This window comes from Heterocephalus glaber, unplaced genomic scaffold (genome assembly GCF_053883595.1).
Source record: "Heterocephalus glaber isolate CG9 unplaced genomic scaffold, H.glaber_assembly_v1.0 deba00001118, whole genome shotgun sequence".
Taxonomy (NCBI): Eukaryota; Metazoa; Chordata; class Mammalia; order Rodentia; family Bathyergidae; genus Heterocephalus; species Heterocephalus glaber.
In genome coordinates, this window is record NW_028258196.1 from 2,477,734 (window position 1) to 2,492,419 (window position 14,686).

Consider the following 14,686-nt stretch of genomic DNA (forward strand, 5'->3'; position numbering starts at 1 on the left):
GCCACAGAGGACATTGCCCATGGGCAGCTTTGGCTCAAGAACCCTGTCAGACTAGCCAAAGCACTGTGAACTGAGCTATCATCTGAGTCTGCTCCTGTGTGAAAGAAATGCACAAGCTGTCAGAGTCAAAGTGAGTCATGTGTTGATCTTCACCAAAAAAACGGTAAGGAAAGTCAGGAGGCTAGGAAAGAAGGGTTCTTGCTCATGATTTCCCATTGCAAGGCTATTCCCAAATAAATATTATGGTTCTTTGGAGAACTCTGATTGTTTTTATTGTGGGTGACACTACCCAGTCCTTCTTCCTTCTTCCTCTCTCCCTTTGCTGTGACCTGAAAGCTCTCCCAGCCTCTTGTTCCTGTTTCTTCATCTTTTCAGGTGTTGTTCAGGATGCACCTCTTGCACAAGTAATCCCACCTTGGTCCTGTTTCTCAGAGGACCTGGTCTAATACATTCCCTTTTAGTTAAAGAAAAGAAAAAAGCCTTTTCACTTGATTTTTTTGAGATGGGTAAGAGGGTTTCACTACATTGCCCATGACTTGTGACCTCAAGTGATCCACCCACCTCAGCCTTTGGAGTAGCTGAGACCATGGGGAGGTGCCACCACATGTGACTTTGCAGAGAATTTTTAAAAGAAAAAATCTTTTCCATCAACTCTGTCGCCTAAAAGGTCCACAGTGAGTCAAGGCCAGGATTAGCCTCCCTGAACAGGGAACAATGGTTCATCCAGGAGCCAGGAGTAAAAAGAACAGAGGTGAGATCTCAGCCAGCACAAAAACTGTTTAAAGAATATGATCTGAAGGACACACAAAGTCAACCCATATATATTCTGCTTCTCATTCCTGGGAGCCCCTTGGGCTCCTGCCACAGGTTATGAAGTGAATGCATCAGAACTTCTCATGCACAATAGAGAAATTAGAATACTGGATGCCAAGCTATAACTTTGTGTCGCAGAGACGATGTCAAGAGAATGGGGAGTAGGACGAGTGAATTTCAAGGGAGAAAAGGGTTGAAGACAGGTTTCACCACAAAGTACTTTCCCTCTCCACCCTCCACTCTTACCACAAGGGATTTCAGGCTTAATAACAATATAAAAAGTGATCTTACAATGAATGTATTCATTATATATCACAAACATGTACAATTCTAAAATGTTACCATTTTCTTATATCCTCTTCGATCTCCTTTTTCAGAGTGCTGTAGTTTTCAGTGTAGAGGTCTTTTGGTTCCTTTGTTAGGTTAATTTCTAGATATTTCATTTTTTTAGATGCTATTGTAAAAGGAATTGTTTCCCGAGTTTCTCTCTCAATGGGTCTGCTATTTGCGTATAAGAAGGCTATTGTTTTTTGAGTGTTGACCTTGTATCCAGCTACTCTACTGAATCTGTCAATTAGGTCTAGAAGACTTTTGACTGAGTTTTTTGGATCTTCTATGTAAAGTATCATATGATCAGCAAATAATGACAGTTTAACTTCTTCCTTTCCTATCTTTATTCCTTTTATTTCTTTCTCTTTTCTAATTGCTATGGCTAATATTTTCAGAACAATATTGAACAGGAGTGGTGATAGTGGGCATCCTTGTCTTGTTCCTGATTTTAGCATGAAAGTTTTCAGATTTTGTCCATTTAGTATGATGTTGGTTGTTGGTTTTTCATAGATAGCCTTAATCAGGTTGAGGTAAAGACCTTCTATTCCAATTTTTTGTAGCATTTTTATCATGAATGGGTGTTGGATGCTTTTTCTACATCTACTGAGATGATCATGTGGTTTTTGTCCTTGACTCTGTTAATATAGTGTATTACATTTAGTGATTTACAGATGTTGAACCATCCTTCCATCCCTGGGATAAATCTGACTTGGTCAGGGTGTATGATCTTCTTGATGACACTCTGTATTCTGTTTGCCAGTATCTTGTTGAGGATTTTTGCATCTATGTTCATTAGGGAGATTGGTCTGTAGTTCTCTTTTTGGGTTGGGTCTTTCCCTGGTTTGGGGATCAAAGTAACACTTGCTTCCAGGAATGAATTTGGAAGCCTTGTTTCCCTTTCAATTTCCTTGATGAGTTTAAAGAGTAATGGCGAGCCTTCTGGGTTGAGAGGGTAGAAACCAGAGCCCAAGGACAGAAGAGGGGAAGCAGAGATCCGGTTACCTCTCTCCCCTTTTCCAGGTGTGCATTCAAGAGAAAAGATGTGAGTAAGCCCTACCACTTCTGCTTCTATTCCTGGCCAGACTGGAAGGAAATTCTCCCCCACCCTCTCCCTTCCACAAGCTGGTGCAGTTCTGTGCAAAGTGGGCCACATCGCAGAAGATTCATGCACTGCCTGACTGCGCAGAGAGGGGGATCCCTGTGTCTGCCCAGAGTCTCTTAGTAGACAGGCAGGTCTGTGCACACCCTACCGAGGTCCTGAGCCATGCGGAAGATGCCAAATCAGCCCACTGCAGAGAAGCAGCCACCTGGTTCCACACTACAAAGACACAGAGGACACCAGACCACCAGACAAAGGTACTGAGTCCCGCTGCTCCCAGCCCAGAGGTAGGGGCTTCAGAGCCGCCGTCCCACTGCTCCTGATCCAGAGGAAGGGGTTTCCTGGTCGCCATCCCTCCCGCTGCTCCCAGCCCAGAGGAAAGGGCTTTTGGGCCACCTTCTGTCCCACAGCTCCTGGCCCAGAGGAAGGGACTTGTGGGCCACCATCCCACTGCCCCTGGTCCAGAGGAAGGGGCTTCCCGGCCACCATCCCTCCTGCTGCTCCCAGCCCACAGGAAAGGGCTTTTGGGTCACCATCCCTACCACTGCTCCTGGCCCCTGTCCCACCTCACCCAGCTCAGAGGAGGTAATCCGTGCAGGCGCTAACAGCCCCCTGCCCCAGTTGAAATGAGAAAACACATAAATAAGTCTCAAAACCAGACTTCCAGATCACCTACAGCAACCCCAAAGGGAAATGAGATGGAACACTCTGATACTCAAACACCTGGACCCACTGAACTGGCAACAAAAGGGGATCTGGAAAAATTGAAATCAGAAAGAATTTCTCAGATAAAAGGAGAAATTGTGCTCCTAGTGCAAGACATGATTAATAAATCTAGAGAGGAGCTCAGGAACATGATGGAATCCCAACATAAGAAACAAATGGAATCCATAAAACAGATGCAAATAGATTTCCAGGACATGAAAAACTCCATTGAAAGTCTACACAGCAGAATGAGCCAATGTGAGGACAGAATTTCAGATATAGAAGATAAGATTGCAATTAGTGACCAGGAAAAGAAAAATTGCTTCAAAATTATAAGGGAACATGAAAAATCAATCCAGCAGCTGCTAGATGATGCAAAGAAGAATAACATAAGACTGATTGGGCTCAATGAAGAAACAAGAGAGAGTGGAGATGACATAAAAAATCTCTTCACAGAATAATGGCAGAAAACTTCCAAGCAGGGGAAAAGAGCTTGACATACAGATAAGTGAGGCATATAGGACTCCAAATAGCCTTGATCAAAAGAAATCTACACATAGGCATATAATTGTGAAGATTCCAGAAACACAACAGAAGAACAAAGTTCTCCAAGCAGTCAGAGAAAAGAAACAAATCACATACAAAGGAAAGCCCATCAGAATCACAGCAGACTTCTCAACACAAACCATCAAGGCATGAAGAGCTTGGAGTGACATATTCCAAGCCCTAAAAGAAAACAGCCTCCAACCCAGATTGATGTACCCTGCAAAACTATCTTTCAAAATGGATGGAGAAATAAGATACTTTCATGACAAAGAGCACCTTAGGAACTTCGTGAATACCAAACCAGCACTCCAAAGAATTTTACACAATAGCCTAGGAACAGACATTGAGGATCACAACCCCAGGAAGCAAAGAAGAATGAACCCATCTGGCATGACAAGAAATTAAATAGAAAGGGGGAGAACCCAACAAAAAGAAAAAGTCATGGCAATGACAAGTCAATACGTTTCAGTTATAACCATCAACGTTAATGGTCTCAATTCACCAATCAAAAGAAATAGACTAGGCGAAAGGGTCAAGAAGCAAAATCCAACAATATGCTGCATACAAGAAACACACTTAATTCAAAAGGAAACTCACAGACTGAAAGTTAAAGGCTGGAAAACAATACTGCATGCGACAGGAACCCAAAAAAAAGCAAGAGTAGCTATCCTCTTGGCAGATCACGTAGATTTCAAACCAACACTAATTGAGATAGACGAAGAAAGACACTACATCCTCGTAAAGGGAAGAATCCAAGAGGAAGAGATGACAATCATGAATATCTATGCACCAAACACTAGTGCACCCAACTATGTGAAACAAATACTAACGGACATGAAAAGTCATATATGCACTAATACAATTGTAGTGGGGGACCTCAACACCCCACTGTCACAAAGAGATAGATCAACTAGACTAAAAATAAGTAAGGAAATACTAGAACTCAATCAAACTCTTGAACAAATGAACTTATCAGATGTTTACAGAGTCTTCCATCCTACAAAATCAGAATACACATTCTTCTCAGCTGCACATGGGTCATTCTCCAAAATAGACCACATACTCACACATACAACATGTTTAAGTAAGTGCAAAGGAATTGCAGTTATCCCCTGTATATTATCAGACCATAGTGTGATGAAATTGGAGATCCATAGCAAAAGAAACTCAAAAAATTTCATAAACATGTGGAAATTGAACAACACACTTCTGAATAACCAATGGGTCACAGAGGAAATTAAAGAAGAAATCAGACAGTTCCCTCAATTAAATGACAATGACAATACAACATATCGGAATCTATGGGACACAATGAAAGCAGTCTTACGAGGGAAATTCATAGCACTGAATACACATATTAGGAAAACAGAACGAGCCCAATTAAACAACCTGATGCTGAACCTCAAGCTTCTAGAAAAAGAAGAGCAGGACAACCCCAAAGCTCATACAAGGGAAAAAATTATAAAGACCAGAGGAGAAATCAATGCAATGGAGACTAAGAGAACGATACAAAAAATCAATGATGCCAAGAGTTGGTTCTTTGAAAGAATCAACAAAATTGATAAACCTTTAGTCAACCTTGTCAGAAAAAGGAAAGAAAAGGCCCAAATCCATGCAATTAGGAATGAAAAGGGTGAAACTACAACAGACCCAGCAGAAATCCAGAGGGTCATCAATACCTACTTCCAGAACCTATACGCCAATAAGATGGACAACACAGAAGAAATGGACAGATTCCTAGATACATATGAATTACCAAAGTTGAATGAAGAAGACCTAAAAATTCTGAACAACCCAATATCAACCAATGAAACTGAAAATGTAATTAAAAACTTATAACCTAAGAAAACCCCGGGCCCTGATGGTTCCACTGCTGAATTCTACAAGACATTTACAGAGGAACTACTGCCACTACTCTTTAAACTCTTCAATGAAATTGAAAGGGAAGCAATACTCCCAAAGTCATTCCTGGAAGCAAGCATCACCTTGATCCCAAAAGCAGAGAAAGACCCAACCAAAAAAGGGAACCATAGGCCAATCTCACTAATGAACATAGATGCAAAAATCCTTAATAAGATAATGGCAAACAGAATGCAGAAGATCATCAAGAAGATCATACACCCTGATCAAGTGGGATTCATCCCAGGGATGAAGGGATGGTTAAATATATGAAAATCAATCAATGTAATACACTATATCAATAGAGCCAAGGACAAAAACCATATGATTATCTCCATAGATGCAGAAAAAGCATTTGACAAAATCCAACATGCATTTATGATAAAAACCCTACAAAAATTGGAGTAGATGGTCTCTACCTCAAACTGATAGAAGCCATCTATGAAAAACCAACAGCCAATATCATACTAAATGGTCAAAAACTGAAATCCTTCACACTAAAATCAGGAACAAGACAAGGATGTCCACTATCACCACTCTTGTTCAATATAGTTCTGGAAACATTAGGCACGGCAATTAGACAAGAGAAAGAAATAAATGGAATAAAGATAGGTAATGAAGAAGTTAAATTGTCGTTATTTGCAGATGACATGATACTCTATATAGAAGACCCCAAGAACTCCACCAAAAGTCTTCTACACTTAATAACAAAGTTCAGTCGAGTAGCTGGTTACAAGGTCAACACACAAAAATCAATAGCTTTCCTCTACACCAATGACAGACTCACTGAGAGAGAAATTTGGCAAATAATTCCTTTCACAATAGCATCCAAAAAACTGAAATACCTAGGAATCATCCTAACGAAAGAGATCAAAGACCTCTTCTCTGAAAACTATGACACTCTGAAAAGAGAGATTGAAGATGATATCAGAAAATGGACAGACATCCCCTGCTCCTGGGTAGGAAGGATTAATAGAGTGAAAATGGCCATACTTCCAAAACTGCTATATAGATTTAATGCAATTCCAATTGAGATCCCAGCAGCATACTTCATAGACCTCGAGAAAAAAATCCAAAAATTCATTTGGAACAAGAAGAGACCCAGAATAGCAAAAGCAATTCTAGGTAACAGAGACATGGCAGGGGGTATCACAATCCCCAACATGCAACTATACTACAAAGCTACTGTGATAAAAACAGCATGGTACTGGCAAAGAAACAGACCTGAGAACCAGTGGACCAGATTAGAAGATGCAGAAACAATGCAAGACACACTCAGCCATCTAATCTTCGACAAAGGAGCCAAACACCCTCACTGGAGGAAAGACAGCCTCTTTAATAGATGGTGCTGGAAAAATTGGGCTTCAACTTGCCAAAGATTAAAACTAGACCTGTCTCTCTCACCATGCACTAAACTAAAATCAAAATGGATTAAAGATCTAAATATTAAAATAGAAACTCTGAACCAGTTGGAACAGAGGTTAGGTAGAACCCTTGAAGACATCGGTGTAGGAAAAGAGTTTATGAACCTCAGTTGCCTGTGAACTACCACAAACAATCAACAAATGGGATCTCTTCTTATTCAAAAGCTTCTGCACAGCAAGAGAAACCACCAGTAGTGTGAAGAGACAATCCACAATGTGGGAAAAAATCTTCACCTGCTGTTCCTCAGACAAAGGTCTACTATCTCAAATCTATAAAGAACTTAAAAAGATCAGACCTTCCAAATTTAAAGACCCAATCCAAAAATGGGCATCTGAAATGAACAGACATTTCTCAGACAAAGAAGTAGAAATAGCAAATAAATACATGAAAAAATGTTCAACATCACTGGTCATTCGAGAGATGCAAATGAAAACAAAGCTGAGATTCCACTTCACTCCAGAAAGAATGGCTGCTATCATGAAATCAACCAATAGCAAATGCTGGCGGGGCTGTGGGGAAAGAGGAACCCTGCTCCACTGCTGGTGGGAGTATAGACTGGTGCAACCACTGTGGAAATCAGTATGGAGATACCTCAAAGAACTAGGACTGGAAGTCCCATTTGACCCGGCTATTCCACTGATGGGGATCTTCCCCAAAGAAATGAAAGAATCATACCACAGTGGTATATGTGCACCCATGTTCATAGCAGCACAGTTTGTAATAGCTAAAACTTGGAAACAGCCCAAATGCCCATCAACTGGAGACTGGATTAAGAAAATGTGGTTTTTTTATAAAATGGAGTACTGCTCAGCCATAAAAAATGAGAAATTAGAGACATTTATAGCTAAGTGGATGCACATTCAGGCAATACTCTTAAGTGAAATAAATAGGACACACATGTATAAATACTGAATAGTTTCTCTGGAGTGAGAAACTGAAAGTGTAAATAAGGACTAAATCTATAATAGGTAATGTGAAATAGGAAGAAAAGGGGCAAAGGGGAAGGAAGTGGGAGGACTAGAAGAAAGGATAGAAGGGAATGGGATTAATATGAGAAAATGGAAAAATAGGAACAAAATCTTTGTAAATAGAACCGGAGGGGTTGAAGGGAGGGCTGGGCAAGGGTGAAAAATAAGAACCAAGAGAGACTATGTAAAGGTGCAAATTTCCAATGATGAATGTCATTATATTGTATACCTAAAATGTACCAATGATTAGAATGAATAATCGATAATGCAAAATAGGAAGAAAAGGTCCAAAGGGGTAGGGGTAGTGGGAGGGGCAGGGGAAAGGAAAGAAGGGAAAGGAAAAATGATGAGAAATGGAAAAAATGGAAATAAAGTCTTTGTAAATAGGGAAGGGTGGAGGGCGTGAAGGGAGGGCTAGGAATGGGGAAAAAATAAGAACCAAGATGCATTATGTAAAGGTACAATTCCCAATGAGAAATGTAATAGTGTTGTATACCTACAATGTACCAATAAAAGAATTTAATACTAAATAAATAAATAAATAAATAAAAGCAATGGCAATAGTTCTTCTTTAAATGTCTTGTAGAATTCAGCAGTGAACCCATCAGGACCTGGGCTTTTCTTTGTTGGTAAGTTTTTTATGACATTTTCAATTTCACTCATTGTTATTGGGGTGTTTAGAATTTCTATATCTTCTTCATTTAATTTTGGCAATTTGTATGTATCTAGGAATCTGTCCATTTCTTCTGTGTTTTCCATTTTATTAGAGTACAGGTTCTCAAAGTAGGTATTGATGACTCTCTGGATTTCTGCTGGATTTTTTGCGGCTTCACCTTTTTCATTCTTAATTGCATGGATTTGAGCCTTTTCTTTCTTTTTTTAATAAGTTTGGCTAAAGGTTTATCGATTTTATTTATTCTTTCAAAAAACCAACTCTTTGATTCATTGATTTTTTGTATCATTCTCTTAGTCTCCATTGCATTGATTTCTGCTCGGATCTTTATAATTTCCTTTCTTATACAAGCTTTGGGTTTGTTATGCTCTTCTTTTTCTAGGAGCTTGAGATTCTGCATTATGTTATTTAACTGAGTTCTCTCTGTTGTCCTAATATGGGCATTCACTGCTATGAATTTCCCACATAGAATTGCTTTCACTCTGTCCCACAGATTCCTGTATGTTGTACTGGCATTATCATTTACTTGTAGAAACTGTCTAACTTCTTCTTTAATTTCCTCTGTCATCCATTTGTTGTTCAAGAGGGTGCTGTTCGATTTCCATGTGTTTGTGGGAGTTTTGCAGTTTCTTATGTTGTTGATCTTCAATTGTATTGCACTATGGTCTGATAATATATAGGGGATAACTTCAGTTCTTTTACATTTACTTAGATATGTCCTATGAGCTAGCATGTGATCTATTGGAGAATGACCCGTGTGCAGCTGAAAAGAATGTGTATTCTGATTTTGTGGGGTGGAACACTCTGTAAACATCTATTAAGTCCATTTGTTCAATAGCTTAGGGTTAGGGTTCCTGGGTAGGAAGAACCAATATAGTGAAAATGGCCATACTTCCAAAACTGCTATATAGATTCAATGCAATGCCAATTGAAATTCCAACAATATACTTCACAGAACTAGAGAAATCAATCCAAAAATTCATTTGGAAGCAGAAGAAACCTAGAACAGCAAAAGCAATTCTAGGCAACAGAGATATGGCTGGGGGGTATCACAAGCCACAACTTGAAACTATACTACAAAGCTACTAGGATAAAAACAGCATGGTACTGGCAAAAAAAACAGACCCAAAGATCAGTGGAATAGATTAGAAAATGCAGAAACAACTCCAGACATACTCAGCCACCTCATCTTTGACAAAGGAGCCAACCACCCTCCTTGGAGGAAAGACAGCCTATTTAATAAATGGTGTTGGAAAAACTGGATTTCAATCTGGCAAAGATTAAAACAAGACCCATACCTATCACCATGCACTAAACTAAGATTGAAGTGGATTAAAGATCTAAATATTAAAACAGAGACACTAAACTTTCTGGAAGATAAGTTAGGTAGAACTCTTGAAGACATTGGCATTGGAAAAGACTTTATGAATAAATCTTCTGTAGCGCAGGAGCTACCACAAAGAATCAACAACTGGGATCTCATCATATTAAAAAGCTTCTGCACTGCAAGAGAAATTACCAACAGAGCTAAAAGACAACCTACAATGTGGGAAGAAATATTTAGCAGCTGTACCTCAGACAAAGGTCTACTATCGAGAATATATAAAGAACTGAAAAAAATCAGATCCCCCAAATTCAAAGACCCAATTCAAAAATGGGCATCTGAAATGAACAGACATTTCTCAGACAAAGAAGTAAAAGCAGCAAATAAATATATGAAAAAATGTTCAACATCACTGGTCATTCCAGAGATGCAGATGAAAACTACACTGAGATTCCACCTCACCCCAGAAAGAATGGCTGCTATGAAGAAATCAACGAATAACAAATGCTGGCAGGGGTGTGAAGAGAAAGGAACCCATCTCCATTTTTGGTGGGAATGCAGATTGGTGCAACCACTGTGGAAATAAGTATGGAGATACCTCAAAGATCTAGGACTATAGGTCCCATTTGACCCAGCTATTCCCCTACTGGGAATCTTCCCAAAAGAATTAAAAGAATCATACCACAGTGATATATGTGCACCTATGTTTATAGCAGCACAGTTTGTAATAGCTAAAGCTTGGAAACAGCCCAAGTGCCCATCGACTGGAAACTGGATAAAGAAGATGTGGTTTTTTTATAAAATGGAGTACTACTTGGTCATAAAGAATGAGAAACTAGAAACATTTATAGCTAAATGGATGCATATTGAGGCCATACTCTTTAGTGAAATAAATAGGACACACATGTGTAAATACCGAATAGTTTCTCTAGTGTGAGAAACTGAAAGTGTAAATAAGGATGAAAATGATTAAAATGAATAATTGATAATTTAAAATAAGAAAAGGTCCAAGGGCTTGGGTTTGGTGGGAGGGGAAGGGGAAAGGGAAGAAGGGAAAGGAAAAATTATGAGAAAGAAAAAAAATGGAATCAAAGTCTGTGTAAATAGGGAAGGGTGGAGGGGGTAAAGGGTGCACAGGTAATGAGAGAAAAAATAAGAACTAAGATACATCATGTTCTGGTACAAACACCCAATGATAAATGTAAATGTATTTTATACCTAAAATGTACCAATAAAATATATATATATATTTTAAAAATCTTTTAAAACATTCTAAAATGTAATATTAGAATGAAAGTAAGGAACAACAACAAAATATAAACATAGTAGCCAGGTGTGGTGATGCCTGCCTGTGATACCATCACTCAGGAGGCTGAGCCAGGAGGATAGCCACAATTTCAAGATCAGCTGGAGGTACATAGTGAGACACTGTCTCCAAAAAAATGTAAATATTGAAGAATCTAGAGAGAAATAAACACCAGTATGAAGTTTATAAGGTCCACCAGAGTCACCCAATGGAAAGAACTATGCTCTTATACTCCAGGCTGAAACTTGGAACATATATCACACCAGAACCTTATCTGACACACAGATTAGACTCTATAGGACCCTCAATGGAAATGCTGTGGAGGGTCCACCACGAAATAAATCAGTCACCACGAGTTCCCTCAAAGAACTTGCCATAGCATATATAAACCATGTTATACAACCTGGCTTCTAAGGAGTAATGCTTCTGCATTTCAAATCAGTTTTTGGAAAAGAATTCTTTCAGAGATATAAAGTATTTTGTTTTTCTCTAAGTAAAAAGAAACATCGTGGTAATACATGTTGAATTTGATATGCTAACCACCAATATCTCTGAACATGACAAAACAGATCGAGGGTGGCTGAAGATATAATTAGTTAAATCAAAATGAGGTCATACTGAAGCAGGATGGCCTCTGTCTTAGTTACTTTTCTTGTCGCTGAGACAAAATATCCAACACCTAAAGTTAAAGAAGGAAAAGTTTATTTCAGCTCACAGTTTGCGTAGATTTCAGTCCATAATTGGCTGGTTCCAAGGTAGGGTGGCATGGCAGAGAGGCATGGCAGAGGAGTAACAGTCCGTGGCATGGCCAGCAGAAAGCAGCAAGCAGGAAGCAGCAAAGCAGCCCTTTCCCTTTTATTCAATCCAGACTACAAGCCTGTTAGGTGGTGCCACCCACATCCACAGTGGGGCTTCCCACTGTCCACATCCAAAACTATGCTAAACCAATCAGTGAACTAAGTTATCACATCCTTAATCCATATTCACACACCCTAAATAAGGCTTTGGGGAGACATCTAGATACAAACCATAACAGGCTGTTAACCCAGTATGGCTGATGTCCACATAAGAAGAGAGAAACAGAGAGGAGATACTACTATGAAAACACCAACACATGGAGAGAAGGCAGTCAATGACCACAACAACAGGACTTTGGAGAACACCAAAAGTCAGGACAGAACCATGAGACCCTTCAGGACCTTGAGAAGGAACCAACCCTGCTGACAACTTGATTTGACTTCCAGCCACCAGAACTATGGAAGGATAATTTTCTCTTATTTTGAGCCACACAGGGCTGAGGGGGTATATTCCTAGCATAACTGAGGCCCTCGGTTCAATCCCTAGTTCTACAAAAAAATAAGTTTAGGCCACCTAATTTTTGATGCCTTTCTATAGAAAGCTGAGAAGAGTAATACAATAAGCCTGAGGCTCCTAAACATGAACCCCTGGTCAGCCTTTCTGCTCCTGGTAACACCAAGCTGCTGGTTTATAAATTACAGGGTAATATGCTTATCTTCAAGGGTCTTGGTTCCATGCTAAAAATGGGCTTATGACTTGGAAACTGGACCTCAGGGACAGAACCCTTCCTGCTGGTGCACTCTAAGGATCTGAGCTGCTTTTTTGTTCCTAGGGAAGGATCTGCATGGTGAGAAGGTCTAGTTCAGTTCTGGCCCCGATGCATTACATTTAAACTGTACTTTTCTTCCAAGAACACTTATGAAAATTACCTCATTAATTCTCACTGCTCTCTTGTGCAGTAGGGAATGAACAAGAACCATTATCTCAATTATGGAGGAAGACATTGAATCCTAAGATCCGACAACTAAGAAAAACACCAAGAGTTTGTATCCTCCAAAGGGCACCAAACCTGTTGCTTAGTAGGATCACTGAAGCAACTCAGCAAAAATATAGATTCACAGGCCCAGCTCAACAGCTCCAAGATGAACTCAAGCAAGTATATTTTAACAGATTCCCTTGGAAATGTTACTTTTTTAATAACCTGCCTTGCACAGTTTATGAAAGGGTATATGGGAACCACAGAGTATGCTAGTCTTTCTCAAATTTCAGCAGTGCTGCATTAGACTTTTTTACAAGATAAAAATTCTTATGGCCCTCCAGTGCTAACAAATTTTTTCTCTATTATAATGTTACTTAAAGAAATACAATGACAGGGCCGGGGATTTAGCTCAGTGGTTCCGCCGCCTGCCTTGCAAGCGGAAGGACCCAAGTTCAATCCCCAGTACCAAAAAAAAAAAAAGAAAGAAAGAAAGAAATACAACTACAGCTGTTTTATATGACAATAAACTCAAAGAAAATTCATAAATTAAGTAGACTGCAAATAAAATCCTGCACTGACATCACTCCGCTGGTCTCTGACAATGTGGAGCTCAGACCTGTGTGCTGGAGGAAACTCCAATCCCCTCCACTCCTCTCTCCCAAAGAGCTAGGCCAGCCTTCCAGCAGCCGCCCCAGGTCCGGACCTTCATTGTGTAACAGTGTGATCATCAGCAGGGCGCAGAGGCAGCTTTCTCACAGGGCAGCTTGGCCAGGAGGCGTCATCCAAATGACCCTGATGTCTTCACATTTTCAGCCACAAATGAGTACGAGATTTGCAGTTTCTCACGGAAACTGGTGTTTCCCACTTTGATAAACACGGAGTTAGTCTTATTTCTGGGAAAGTCGAATTCACTGGATCCAAGTTTTAGTATCTTAGTAATAGTTAACACATCGAGTGCTGCATATGGTCCTATACGTAGCACACGCAGTGTCCAAAGCCCTTTATGTGGATGAACTCTTTTACTCCCAATATAGACCACATAAAGCGGGTACAGCCACTCTGTCCATCCCGCAGGAGAAAGGGTCAGGGCAACAGCCTGAAAGGGGCATATCTGGAACTGGACCCCAAGGGGACTGACACCATAGCCCGTGTCCTCACTTCAGGTGCTTTCCTGCTGAGGTGTCTGCATTCCAAAATTCACACTACAGTCTGACTTCTCTCTCTACTCCCAACGTAGGAATCTGAGGGGGAAAAAAATCCAGACTGGCATAAGTTTCAGTAATTGGGACGTTGGATGAAGGGTGGAAGGGACCCCTGCCCTGCACAGAAATAAGAAAAAGGAGCCTTAGGCACACACCAAGCCCCCAAGGTAAATGCCAGCTAAACCGCCCAAATAGGTATCCACCCAGAAAAGCTGAGTAAAGTGGAAGAATGTGAATAGGCAGATGTCAAGAGACAGTAAGCAAGGAAACTAGATGACAGAGGAGCTCAAAGCAGCTTAGAAATGTTCTTTGCACAGGAAAGGAAAATTCCTGCAGCCTTGGCCATGGTGAAGAGGAAGCTGTGAAAGTTGCTGCAGTAGAATCCTGCACAGAGGAATTGGCTCTGCTGAGTGTGGACACATTCACAGCGCCCAAGAGGACCCTGCCCCCGAAGAGGAAAAGGGGGCACCAGACTCCCTAGAAAGTTAAAGTCACAAAAGCTCCTGACAGCAAAAACCCGGGGCTCCCTTCTCAAAGACAACTGCACCTTTTACCATGTCATCTGCCAGGCATGCATGTGAACTTACTTCTTCCATTCTAAAAATACAAAGGCATCAAG

At 40.3% G+C, this 14,686-nt stretch overlaps 1 protein-coding gene across 4 annotated transcripts in view; it reads right to left on the reverse strand.

The window, feature by feature from the left end:
• The window catches only part of Armh4 (armadillo like helical domain containing 4), a 186,041-nt gene that overhangs the window by 50,204 nt on the left and 121,151 nt on the right, over nucleotides 1-14,686 (reverse strand). The gene's annotated exons all lie outside the window — the stretch shown is intronic.